We start from the raw sequence: 13836 nt of genomic DNA, 5'->3' as shown, positions 1-13836 counted from the left end.
CTGGCTCTACTAGTGAGGCCTGGATCACATTTAAGGGTGGGACCTGAAACCCTTGTCTTCTTTTTAGTGGAGACTTAAATTATGGTTGTTTGGGACTTTTCTTTTTCATGCTAAGCCTTTCCCAGTGCTGAGTAGGGTTCTAACAGACCTACAGCAACACCAAATAATCTAAGAAGTGCTGGTTTCTCCCACAAACTCAGGGCTTGTTATGTTCAGCAGTAACAACTGCACAGCTCATCTCCCCATCTCAGTACCTGCATAGCATTTACCAACTAGGCAAGCAAGTCTTCTGCATGTGAGGAGGTTGAAAAGGCCAAACTTGGTGACAGATCTGAGGCAGTAGGTACCACAGCCTCACTGAGGAGTGATGGAAGATGTGCCTATGGGACAGGGCTCTTAAGCAATGGGCAGAAAACCAGAGCAGACTAGATGAGGCTGCTACAAGATTTCCTCAAGTGAGAATTCTCACAGCTTTAACTGACTCCAGAAATTTTCACCTGTTGTTTTAGGCAAGCCTTCTGACCATGTAGTCCTTGCATACAGCTGCAACTTTATCCACCTACATTCAGCATACCCTGGAAAGATAATGGCAACTATCTTCTGTAGGATATCTTTTAGCTCTGGTTCTTGCATCATCTTCAGTAAATAAATCAGGGAGGATCTAGTTGCATGTGTTTTGGAAAGAGGATAAACAGTAGAATTTTATTCTGGAACAGTCAAGTAAACATACTTTAATTTTGAAAAAGTAAAATTATGCAACAATTCTGTAGTGTGACCTTAAACAAATACTAAATTTAAAATTATTTGACAAAATTAAACAGACAGTGATTCCAAACTCCAAAGCATATGCTGATCTGGAAAAGGCAAAAATATAAAGAACTACAAAACTACTACCTTTGTTGTTTGTTTTCACCTTTTACTCCTCTGTAAACACTTTAGGACAAATTTTACTTTCTGTGTCACACTGAAATCATGCCAGGTGGAAACACAATAAGCCAGGCCCAAATAAAATAATATAAAATATAAGGAATGTAATTTCACCATAAAAATAATTTATTTTTTACAGCTACTGTTTCAGGAGGACTTCAGGAAGTGACATTACAGATTCTCTTAGAACATATTCAGTGGTAACAGCCCAGTTTTATCCTTAAGTACATTCCTGTAAGTCTAGTGCAATTCTACCAGTTTCAGAGCAGTTACATGAAATATACATTGGAAAATTGAATTTGCCTTAATATTTTTAGAAATGTAAAGAAAGATGTAAATTGATGTGATGCTTCTCTCCTTCCTCCCCTTGGCATATCCAGTGCAAAGATATACAACCACTTAGGTGCACATTTCTGACCTAGCATTTCTGAATCAAATAAAGCCCTGAGTGAAGACTGAGCTCTGCACCACATTAACATAACTTGTGTGCACCTGGGAGTATCAGTAGATTGATCTCTTATCTACCCTTGTGAGCTTGTATTGCTATACTGGGTGCAATCTACTTACCAATCTGCAATTAACATCACTCACATAGCACTAAGACAATCACTAAGCACTAAGGAGAGGCCAGAATAATTTAGAGGGTCTTACTTGAAAATTCTTTGTTCAGCCTTATGCAGGGCTATTACCACCTGCATGATTAGGACCAAATGCATTGCTCTAGGTGATGTTAATACAGTGACTATAAACCTCATGGCAGTCTACAGCTTCCTCATGAGGGGGAGTGGAGGGGCAGGCACTGATCTCTTCTATCTGGTGACCAGCAATAGGACCCAAGGGAATGGAGTCAAGCTGCAACAGTGGAGGTTCAGACTGGATATCAGGAAAAGGTTCTGCACCAAAAGGGTGGTTATGCACTGGAACAGGCTCCCCACGGATGGAGTCACGACACCAAGCCTGTCAGAGCTTAAGAAGCATTTGAACTGTGCTCTCAGTCATATGGTCTGAATTCTGATTTTTGGGTAGACCTGTGTGATTGGGTAGACATTAGAGAAAATGTTCGACCTTTAGAGTGTGTTTGTTGTTGTTGTTTTCCCCCAGAGGAAAGGTGAAGCCAGGAAAATATATTTAGACCATGCTATTACAGAGATATTAATACCTGAAGAGGAAAATTTGGCTCTCTTGTACAACTTACGTTTATGCCATAGATGTCCCCACTCAGTGGGGAACATATATAACAGCAGTGTAAAAAGAAAGTTAAAAATACATGTATGTGTAAGACAAGTCCCAGGGGAAATGATGAGTGTTGAAGACTGTGTGCTATGTGTTGGTTGAGGATGTGGGGGAAATGTAAATTACTTGGAAATTGACTAAGCAAGAGGTAGCTAACAGAAAAGTAAAAATAAATAAATAAATAAATGATTTTTTAAAATGACTTTTGTCCAGATAAGGTCAATAAAATGTAAATGAAAAGTAAATAATTTCTGTGAGAAAGTACATTGTATGTCCATTCTGCAGCTATTAGCAGCAAAATGGGAAGCAAAATGACAGTTCCTTGGAATTTCCAAGGGTATTCCATGGAAAACTGAAGTAACACCATAAGATTAGACAACATAAAAGATGATGCACTGGAATATATGTGTTTACTGTAATTGTTTCTCCAACAGGAGGCCCTTATCACAAATTGAAAAGCTAATTCTATCCTGATAAAATGAATGCCATCCATATTGGTCTTAATGACTTTTCCATACAACAAACAGCAAGGAAAGAAGAAAGTAATAGAATCATTAAGGTTGGAAAAGACCTCCAAGATCATCTGGTCCGACCATCCCCCTACTACCAATGTCACCCACTAAACCATGTCTCTAAACACCACATCCAACCTTTCCTTGAACACCCCCAGGGATGGTAATGCCACCACTTCCCTGGGCAACTCGTTCCAATGCCTGCCCACTCTTTCTGGGAAGAAGTATCTCCTAATTTCTAACCTAAACAGCCCCTGCAAGCAGGGAAGACTTTGAAAGAGACACTTCAAAGAGAGAGGAATTACCTTGCTGAGATCTCAGGAAGAAATGTGCTAATGTGCTTCTCCCTTCATTTTTTCCCTTTCACTTTAAAAATGAATACATTACGATATAAAAGAGAATTCCTAACTAAAATGCTCATACTGCAGTGGCTATTTTCATTCATCTATTGGCAACTGAAATATTAGTATTAAACATAAAAATGAGGAAGTATTGCATGGGTAAGAAGAAAGATTAATAAAGTTAACAAGCTCTAACAAGAGCCACAGTCAAAATTAAAGCCAGATTTCTTACTGAGCTTTCTAAAGGAAGAAATATCTTGGGTTATATGAATATAGGGATTATTTTTTGATTTGTTTCTAAAGTCAACTTTGATATTGTATGTGACAATTTTTTATTATTATTTCATGTCAAGTATGCGATAATATATAGTACATTTACTGACAAAAGTAATCATAATATACCAAGTCAAATTCTTTTGCTGAATTTAGTCCAGGAGAATAAGAAACAAATGCAGTTCTGAGAGGGTAACTGGAGTTGAATTATAACAATAGAATAATAAAGCAGAGTGTATCCAAGAGCAAAGCCCCACCAGAAGAAAAAAAAAAAAAAAAAAGGAAGAAACCAGATTAAAAGTTCATATAACAATAAATGTCTATAGTATGATGAGCCAAATTCATCTCTAGAGTTTCATGAGTGTTGAATTTGGCTTTAAGTAGGATTCTTATTTATGGGGAATTCAGACGATGGGAAAGAATCATTACACAATACCATTTCAATGAAAACTAACGTCATTCGAAATCAAAGTGGGAGTTCAGAAAGTTATCTGAATCATATAAGCCATCCTAATCCAAATATTCATTTTTGTTGGATTCAGGAGTAGAATAGTTTTCTTCTTTTCGTAATGATGGACACGCACATGTCTACTTGGCTGATTGTTTCTGTAAAAATGCCTTAGGAGCAACAAGTCACCCAAAGAAGATTTCTATCCTCTGGGTATTCATGTGCCTCATAGAGGTACTCCAGCAGTGTACAGGGAATGGAAATGTCTTCTAGGTTATTTGGTGCTATTACGCTAAGTTATACTTCCAAAGTATTGGTCTGTTAAGGTACATGTATGCTTACCTCCATATGTGTATGTATATGAACACATGTGTTTTTCTGTCTCCTGCTCCTCCACCTCTCACAGAAGAAACTAGTAGCATGATACTTCTGTATCACTGTAAAGTTATTTTTTGGTTGGAGCCAGAATACAAGCAAGAAGTACCATAAACATAGTTAAATAGTTAAACAGTTTGTAAACTTGCTAGCATTCAGACTCTCTCTTTTGTGTTGATACAAGCAACAAGACCTGGCACTCCTAGGTGATACTGTATAGTATAGTATGAGTATCACCTAGTATAGTATGTATGTGTGTATATATATATATATATATATATAGTAGGTGATACTGATACATATTTAGAAGGAATACTTGCCACACGTGTTCTGAAGTTTTAGGATTGGATTGACATGTCAAAGAATGCTAATTTACCTGAAAATCTACAAGCAAAGTTTATAGCCTTAGAGTCACTGACTTTTTCATCAGAAGGGAAAAAAACTGTACTAGAAATTCAGACTGTTACTGTGTAATCATGGCCGGTTGTAGACAGCATGTAGTAGATGAAGACCAGAGGCTTAAGCATTTAATGATGTTCTATTAAATTTTTTAGTTACTCTACCCTGAGTACTTCACCCAGTACTCAGGCAAGGAAAGTTTTGATGTTGAGGAAAGCAGTATTCATCCCCACCAGAACTTTGTAACTCTTGGTAAATATCTTTCAATGTAATTTTCTCCCTGAACTAAGTGCAGGTGGTGCACATGCTAGCAGCCACCCAACACAATGGATGAGGACAGACAGAACACTTGCACTGCAGGGAGCTTTAACAGGGGACCCCACTATCTAAAAAGCATTGGAGCAACCATTGCATGTAACTAAGGCCACTTTTTGCTCACTTAATCAAAGAATTGGAAGAAAATCAACAATGGGAAAACAGAATGGGGGAAAAAAAAAAAAAAAAAAAAAAAAAAACTCTCTCCCTTAGAGGAGATTCCCTGTTTGGATGTGCAGAAGACGACTGTGGACAGGCCCTTTCAGCAGCAGCTTGTGTGTCCTACCCCAAACTTCCAATATGCTGGCTCCTTGTCTCTTGCCTGGAAGTATTCCCAGCCCAGAGACAGACATCCCCATATCACGTGATCCCTTTTATTCCCACTAGTAAGACTGTTTCAGTCTTGGTGGAGTCAGATTTTCCTCAGAGTTTCCATTCAGATGAGAGAGAGAGAGAGAGAACTTGCAGCCACCACAGTACTCACAGCCATTAGTCCTGGCCAGCTGCAGTAAATCCTGCCCTATTCAGTCAGCTTATTACTGGAATAAAATATCAACTTCATTTTATCACTCTCTTTGCTCCTCAAGTGTATAATTACAAGTCAACTGTGGGTCACACCGTTTCCATAACACCAAAGAACAGAGAGACTGATAAGAGCCAGCAGAACAACTTGCACTGATTTTAATGGGATTTGCCTCAAACCTTTAACAGCTAGCACACTGGCAAAGTTGTTGCAGGTCGCAGGGTTCACAGAAGGAGAAAACAGGAGACTGTCTGCATCTTGGACATTATTTAGGAAGCCATTTGCCTCTCTGTTTCAGTACCCACCAGAAACATGGAGGCATCAGTAACTCGGTACATTATGAAGCTGTAGAAAGGCTTTATTTATACAAATTTTGTGGGGCTCATAGAAATAGCACTGATGAGGAATAAGAACTGAAAGAAGGGTCTCTCTATTTCCACCTTTCACTCAAGTGTGACATTAACTTCTAAAACAACAATGCAGTCACACTTCATCTTTATTAAAGGCCTCAGACCTTTTTGGTGAGCATAAGCTTTAAAAGACAAAAACAAACAAACAAAAAAAAACTCTAACAGTCATAATAGGCAGTGAAGTTGTCAGAGAGTCTGCTGTCCGTATCACATCATCTAAAAACATTAGAGAGGGATCCCTCAGCCATCCAGAAACAGTCAGACAACTAGCAGCTAGTATGTCAGCAACAGGATGAATTATGGTTTGTGTGATATATTTGTTAGACATTGATATAGAATTCATTTTAAACACATGTATAAGAATTTTAAACCACAGCAGTGATTTGATTTTCCCAGCGACAGCTTTAAGACTAGATAACAGCAAATTGCAGTAGAAATAAGTTGGGATCTAAAATGAGCTGCTTCATTGAAGTTCATGCCTTGTGCTAGTCTATATGCACATGTTTTCAAATGAGTAAACTAATCCTCTTTTATTGTCTGTTATTCCCTAGTGCCTCCTGAAACCAGTATTTAATTTACACGTTGTGTTCCTGGTATCTAGTATGGTTTTCAAGTTCTTGAGAAAAGTTCTCTGCTCCAGTTCTCCACATTACATCACATTCCAAACATTTAAAAATAATAATTTTAAAACAGGAAGTTGAAGGTGCAATCTTTTTGCTGGCTTGACCACAAATAAAAATGAAGAAGTATTGGAAAATCATGCTTTTCACCAAGCCATGGAAAACAGATGAAGGTCAAATCACAGCTATCATAGCTGGAAATTCTTTCAGACATCCTGCAAAGGCATTACATGATTAAATGTTGTGGTTGCTGGCTGTTTTTCACTCTGGAAAGAGATGTGACCAGACCCGGGTATACATGAACAGGAAAAGGAATATAGTTCTGCACTTGCATTCAGTTATCCGTAATACATTCACATGGTTTTACATGAGATTTCAGAGGATATTTAAGCCAAAGCAATAGAGCACTGATGCTGAAAGAAGAATTCTACCTTTTTTTCTCCCTATGGACACTAGCATGGTGCCATCCCCTCCCTTGTCTTTTCTCTAGAGCTTTTCTGATGTTTTACAGAGGTTTTCCATTCTGTGATTGGGAAGTATACACAATTTTTTTCACTTTTCTTCCCTTTAGTTTCAGGAGTTTCTCATGGAATCTCACCCTACTTGTGTTTTTCTTTGCAAATACATCCATCCTGTAATTTTCTTCAATGCTTTCCGCTCCATGATCCTCCTGCTGGTTATAGGCAGGTTACATAAAACCCCTGGTGCCAGTCTGACAGTGGGAAAACTGACACACAAAACTGAAGAGCCTTGGAGCACAGCTGACAACCAACCTTGCAGACAGACTTTGTGAGGCAGCTCTGGTGGCCAAACTCCCATTCATCCAAGAAAAACAAAATAATCTCACCTTCAATGTATACATTCACTCGAGATATTTGATGCTTGGCTGGAAGAGCCACACCCAGACATACTCAGATATCACAAGGGTATCTCTTACAAGGCCCTCTGTAAGGAGCAGTGCCTTCAGGACACTACCACACAGGGAAATCAATTTCATTTCACGGTGTCAGGAACATTCCAGCTGCAAGACTAGGTTTATTTGCTTATTTTCACAACTCACACAAAGGAAATCCATGAAATTCTGCATTGGAGGGAAATCTTTCCCAAGATCTAGTTACAAAAAGAAACTCTCCAGACTGTGTGTGGCCTCATTCTCAGCTGTGCCATTGTTCATTAGATGTAACTAAGGAGGAGGCTGAGGATGAGGTCCATAAAAAGCCAATGCATTTCTCTTATCCTGGGGCCAGTTCTTTGCCAGCCCAGCCCTTCCATAGATGAAAGCACTCCAAGAGCTGCTCTAATCTATACCAGCTGCTTCGCCAAAGCCTGATGTTGGTTGGGAATTGCTGCAGCACAATCCAGCCAGGTTCCCTTCCCTCCGCTGCCATAATCTCCTGCAGGAACGCATAATGTAGGAAGATGATATGTAACAGGGAGCTGCACACAGAAAAGATTGCTCTCCCAAGGCAACCTGACCTCTTCCTAACAAAGCAGCAATGAAAAGGGAATGAAAGAGAGACCAGCCCCAGCTCCAACAATCCTCTGTGCATATCAGATGTATTTATTGTTACCAATGGCTCCAGCTTACACCATTCTCTCAGAAGTCTGCAAAATGGCCCCTTGGGGTTAACAAGAACACACCCTATGAAAAATGATCATAAATCTTTTAAACTCTGCAGTCCTCTAGGGATTTGATGTGCTGAGGATCTCGGGACTTAGGAGAGTCATGAGTTCACAGCATGATAAAATTTTAAGTGTATGCTAGCTTAGCAAATGGAAATGGTCAAGTGTATTTCAAAACTCTTTTTGAACTGTTGCTGTGAGATATTCCAGCTCTGCAACTCAAATATCATCTTGGAAGTAGGGGGACAGGGAAGGGATGGGCACACAGAAAGAAGTTAAAAGTCTTTCTCCAGTAAGAATTCAAAAGAATTTAAAAGTATAGGGACAGTAAAGCCATAAGCGGCCAGTTAGCAGAGCAAGTCTGCAAATCCACCTAGCATTCAGGATTTGTGCCTTACTGTCCCTCCAGTCTATAACATCAGTTTGGTACCAAACATGTTAAGTGAAAAGAAAAAACAAGAGAGTCCCAAACACTATGCAGTAGAAGAAAATTGATATTTCTCTTATTTAATAGTTTACACGTGCAGAAAAAGGATAATTCTGAAGCAGTGAATTTAGCCTTACAGCAAATCCTGACTAAAAAAAAAAAAAAAAAAAAAAAAAAAGTGGCAATAATTTATATGTATATATAGCTTTTCCAATGAAATTAAATTTTCACAAGAAGCATTCTTTAGTGTTAGCATTTTCTGTGTTTTTCCTCAAAATACATTTTCCTAACACTTAAAAAATTCAATAAAGCTTTTTGATGAAAAAGTGTTCATCTTCAAACCTTTAAGAACTTGACAAAAAATTTTTAAATTCAAGCTTGCCTTTTCCAGTTTCTTTAGTTTTGATGTTAAAATTTTTTTTCACATAAAATGAAGAAATAATATATTTTTAAAATTATTTTGGTGGAATTACTTTATTCATAAAAAATCATAAAATGCCTTAATGGCAAATAATCTTCCCTTCACCTTCCTTCTAAAGGGTGAGAAATTAGAAAGAAGGGAAATTGAACTAAATTTGTAGCAGAGTCAGGATGAGAGCTCCCTGCCTAGCATGGCTCCTGATATCAGCTGTTCTCCCTGGCGTGGGGGGAAGGAACTATTTCATACTTAAATACGAATTCTGGGCCTTAAGTACATTTATGGGTATCTTACAGTCCAGGTTAATGCTTGCTAATTAAAGTAGGGCTTTTTAGCTCAACTTTTTTTTCTTTTTTTTTTTTCTTTTTCCTGGGACCCTTATTCTACAGTAGGAATGGCATTTAAGTGAGATCTGCTTTTTAAAATATATCCACAAGCTGTTCTGCTGTTTTCCAAGCCAAACAGAATGTCAATGGGCTCTGTGTTTTCAGTGATGTCAGAAAACACAGTGGCAACACTGCAGAGCAGTGTGAGGATCTTCGCACACCAGCTCCCAGGTCAGAGCCATGCACCACGGGCACATAGCGACAGCCCAAACTCCCATTACTTCAAGACATTTGCACCGCCACATTCCTGGTGTGTTTGGTATATAGCATTAAGATGTATTTTGCTTTATTATTAGAGCATTGCCAATGTAACCTTGCCTAAATACTTATCAGTGGCATTTTATTCCCAGTGCCTCCTCTACAAGGTGCAAGAGCATTCCTGGAATTGCGTCCGCACACTCTCTGCCAGATGGTTTCAAATCACACAGAAGCACTTTCAGTTCCGTTACACACAGGATAAAATGTAATGCAGTAGCTAAGAAGTTACTGCTTGGCTTTCTCTTAACACTCTGTAAGGCTTGCACAGAATTTGAAAAGTGTCTGACTGGGTTTAAGACATGACTTTTAAGATTTTAAGTTTTTAAGATTAGAATGGTAATGGATCGCCACTGAACGCTATGCTAGGGTGTTTTCTGGGTTTGGTCACAAACGGAATGTACCTACTACTGCTGTGTATGCAGCAAGTTCTGATTATCCAAGGTCAGAGAGTGAAACCAAGTGGAGAGGTACTGAAAGCATGATGAGATATACTGGAATTAGGAGGAAATACTGTTTTAAATGCATGTGCTAACTACCAAGGCAACTACAATGAGCTAAGCGTAAGTCACATCTTTGATAAAGTAAGTGCCCAAGTGAATCCCATTTAACATTTTTCTCATCCATCTTCTCCAAACTCTATTGAAAAGATACAAATACAGATTGGTTGGAAATGTATGAGGCTGGCTGTATTTTGTGAGTAGCTTTAAAGAAACTTACTTGATGTAGAAAATTAAACCATTCCTTGTTCCTTACAGGCAATACCCTGAAGCAAAAGAACACCATGAGTCCTGGCCAAGATCCTTAACTGTTAACACAAACTCCATTCATACATTTAAAAATCAGTGCAAGGGCAAAAGCATGATAAAAAGGCTGAAATGTGAAATGCCAAACTTTCTGCTTTAATTATTCAGATCTAGATCTTGGGCTGTGGCCAAGAAGCATTTTGTAATGCTCAGGAAGGGGGATTGGAGTGGATATGTACATATGGCTTTAAAATCATGGCTTGCCCCTAGAGTATATCACAGCAGCCAAGAGACTGTTCTAATTAACACCTGCTACTAATAGTTCCAAAGGGTAATTCTGACATCTAAGGATCTCAAAGCAAAAAAATAAATCTGTTTTTCTTGCATCAACAGTTGTAAAGGAAGAAGAACCGAATTTCCTTTGCTATTCTTGCTGTGAGGGGAAAAGATATCTTCCAATATGTGGAAGAAATTTGTTAAAGGAAGTTTTGAGACAAGAGAATGTCACCAAATACCTTTTCCAGAACTGGAAAAATCAGACCTTCAATGTGCTTTGCTGTACATCATGAATATAATTGTAAAACCTTTTACTCTTAGTCAGCTTCTTCAAATGTTCCCATCTTTGCCAGAGGGATTCCTTTGTGGAGACAGAAGAAGGAGTATAAATTTTTCTTCAGAGCATATTTTTAGCTGAAATATGAAAGGGTTTGTTTTTATTCTAATTCAAATGAAATTGATAAACCCATTTGAGAAAAGCTGCTTGAATTTTGTTGTGCTAAGAACAGGAATGGAAAGCATCTTTTTCACAAGTAATCCAGATCTCCCAGTTGCTCTAGAATAAGTTCCTCAGTTTCCTATGCTTCACTTTAAGTCATGAGCATCAAGCTGACTCTCAGCAGCTAAATACTTCATAAATGAAAGAATGGAAGAGGAAAACTAGACATATTAAAGGAAATAAAGTATGTAACTCAAACTGCTTGAAGTAACAAACACCAACTTGGTTTTAGCCATATTGAGAAAATGAAACTCATGCCAATTTTCAAAGATAGTTTTTTAATTATTGTCTGTAATTAATTGGGTATTAGAACCACCTTCAGTTTTCCTCCAGAAGTGAGAATTTTTTAGCACCTCCCTATAATGGAACTGGGTGAATTCTGCTCAAGAATGGCCTTGATCAAATACTTTCCTCAATAAAAAGCATCTTAAATTATAAATTTACTGCTGCAATGATTAGATACAAGTGTGCTAGCTTAAAACAAATACAGCATGCATTTAGGGTCAGAGCTCATAGCCACCAAGCTGTAGACAAAAATATTTTCACATCATACTCTTAATGCCCCTAGTCCTTCTCTCTCCCCACAGCATTCTTTCAGTGGTCTCTTAATCTCTCACTACTTAATATCTGGCAAGAAAATCTGAGCAAAGGACAAGGTAAGAGTTGGAAAGTCATGTGGCTTCAGGTCATAGTATGTTGAGGGGCTTCTAATGATTAATTGGTCTCAGCGGTTCTCCATCTACTGACCTCCCGCACCCTCAGCAATATTACTTGGAGAATTTTAAATGAGAAATTTCAAGCATTGTAAAAAAAAAAAAAAAAAAAAAAAAAAAAAAAAGAATATAGAAAATTAATTACAAAACTAGAGTGCACTATTATGTTCCTGTGGACATTAATCTAATGACCAAATTTATCCATGTATAAACAAATTTATACAGAGGTACAAATGCTTCAAAAATCTGATGCAACTCTGGTAAACCACTTTCAAAAGTCAGGAAATTCCAATGGGAAGGTTACTTACATTTGCATCTGTATTATTTTCAGTGAAATTTTTAACATAATCCTAGCCTCTTTGTCTATTCTAAAGAATATATATATAAAGTGTTTAAACTTTCATCTCTTAAACTAAGGCTAATTATGCCACTTAAGAAAGTACGAGACCGTGAAGGATTTCAAATCATTTTTTCACATTTTGAGTCTCTTAAAATATTTTGATATCCCTCTAGCTTTAATTATTATTGTTGTTGTTGTAAGGGCAGTCAGATGCAAGCTGTGTAGAATGGTTGTGGTAAAGACCTCAGATTTAGGAAACTTCTGACTAAGAATCTTATTTTTTCCCATTTTAACATTTATTAAACCTGCTTCTCTGAACATGCTTCACCCTAGATGAATTTGAACAGAATAAAGAAAACAAACAAAAAGCCCTAAGGAAAACAATAAAAATAAAACTGAATATATTGAACTATTCTGCAAGAATAACTAGTCCTTATAGTACGTCCAGAAACCTGTCAGAACTGAACACTCCTGGCTCACACATTGCATGAGCAGGATGCATTTAAAATTTAAGGATATACTTCTAAACATACTATTAATATTGAGATAATTCAGAGTACTTAAAGAACTTTAGATTTGGATCAAAATAATACACAGCATATGAAAGGAAGAGGGAAAGAAGGATAAAATTACATGTGAATAGTGAAGATACAAAGATGAACAAGAAGGAAAAAAAAATACTGTGAAGCAGTTTTTACTTCACTACACCTATACTATGCTTATCTGTTTAGAGCCATTTCCCTACTACAAAGGTAGGTGTGTCTGCATGCAAGGGGGGGCTCCTCTAGTATGCATGGGTACACCAGACTGGTTCCTCCTGCTGCTACACATGTAGCAACACCTAAGCCATAAGCAAAACCAAGATAGATTAAAGTTGTACTACATTCAGTGTTCTTAAATTACCAGTAATTTGAGCTATCCTTAACATTTTTAAAGGGTTGCTAAGAAAAAAAAAATAATAATAATAAATAAATAAATAAAAAGGCAACCAAGGAAAAAAAAACCTGCAACAAGTTTCTTGTTTTTCATACCTCAGCTCGTATGTGAATCAATGTCATCACAACTTCTCATTTTTCTCTGAGATCAATTCTCTTTGCTGAGAAGAGCCATCCTTCCACTAGGGATATACTCCTATTTGTAATGGAGTGTACATAAAACTAAGGAATGAGGGTGATAAAATAAAGACAATTTGAAAGATTAAGAGCATTCAGCTGTACTGCCAGAGGGGGAGATTATCTGCTTAGTGCCACACCCCAGCTGTACTAATTAGAAGTGAGGATAAGGTGGGAGAGACCAACCCTCCCAAGATGAGTCCAGATTCTGTTTCATAATGACTTCCTTAAACATATTCTATTCTATGGAGTTTAAAAAGAACTGTTTAAATGGTCTCAAATAAATTGACTCAGTGAATGTCAACCTAAGGGAGTGAAGTTTTATTTATTCACAGAACATATATAGTGCAGAAAGCTGAAAGGAAAGCTTCCCCCACAGACTCTTACCATTGTTCCTTGCCCTGGAAGAACGATGGATACTTTGAGAGATAAGAAGCACAATCATATTAGAAATATAAGGAATAAATGCACTTATAGTGTATATCATCATCACCACCATCTCTCAAAATCATCATCCACCATTCATATAGCCTGGATTGGTGTTTGTACCTTCTTTTCAGAGCACTGGCATCGCTTTCTCTTCTTAAAGCAGGATACTGCATTCGGTGGAGCAGGGGTCTGGTCCTTCTGTCTTCTGAGTCTGCTGACCAGGTTGTAACTGTCGT

At 37.7% G+C, this 13836-nt stretch overlaps 1 long non-coding RNA gene across 1 annotated transcript in view; it reads right to left on the bottom strand.

Moving 5' to 3' along the window:
* LOC137857029 (uncharacterized) overlaps window positions 1–13249 on the bottom strand; it is a 47964-nt gene extending 34715 nt beyond the window's left edge. Inside the window, exon 1 of the long non-coding RNA XR_011096948.1 lies at window positions 13091–13249. This is a non-coding gene — a long non-coding RNA (uncharacterized lncRNA). The remainder of the gene's footprint in view (window positions 1–13090) is intronic.
* Between the last annotated feature and the right edge of the window lie 587 nt (window positions 13250–13836).

Source organism: Anas acuta, chromosome 5, assembly GCF_963932015.1.
Source record: "Anas acuta chromosome 5, bAnaAcu1.1, whole genome shotgun sequence".
In the NCBI taxonomy this organism is placed as follows: Eukaryota; Metazoa; Chordata; class Aves; order Anseriformes; family Anatidae; genus Anas; species Anas acuta.
The sequence above is the reverse complement of the archived record's forward strand: the minus strand, read 5'-3'. Positions and strand labels throughout refer to the sequence as shown.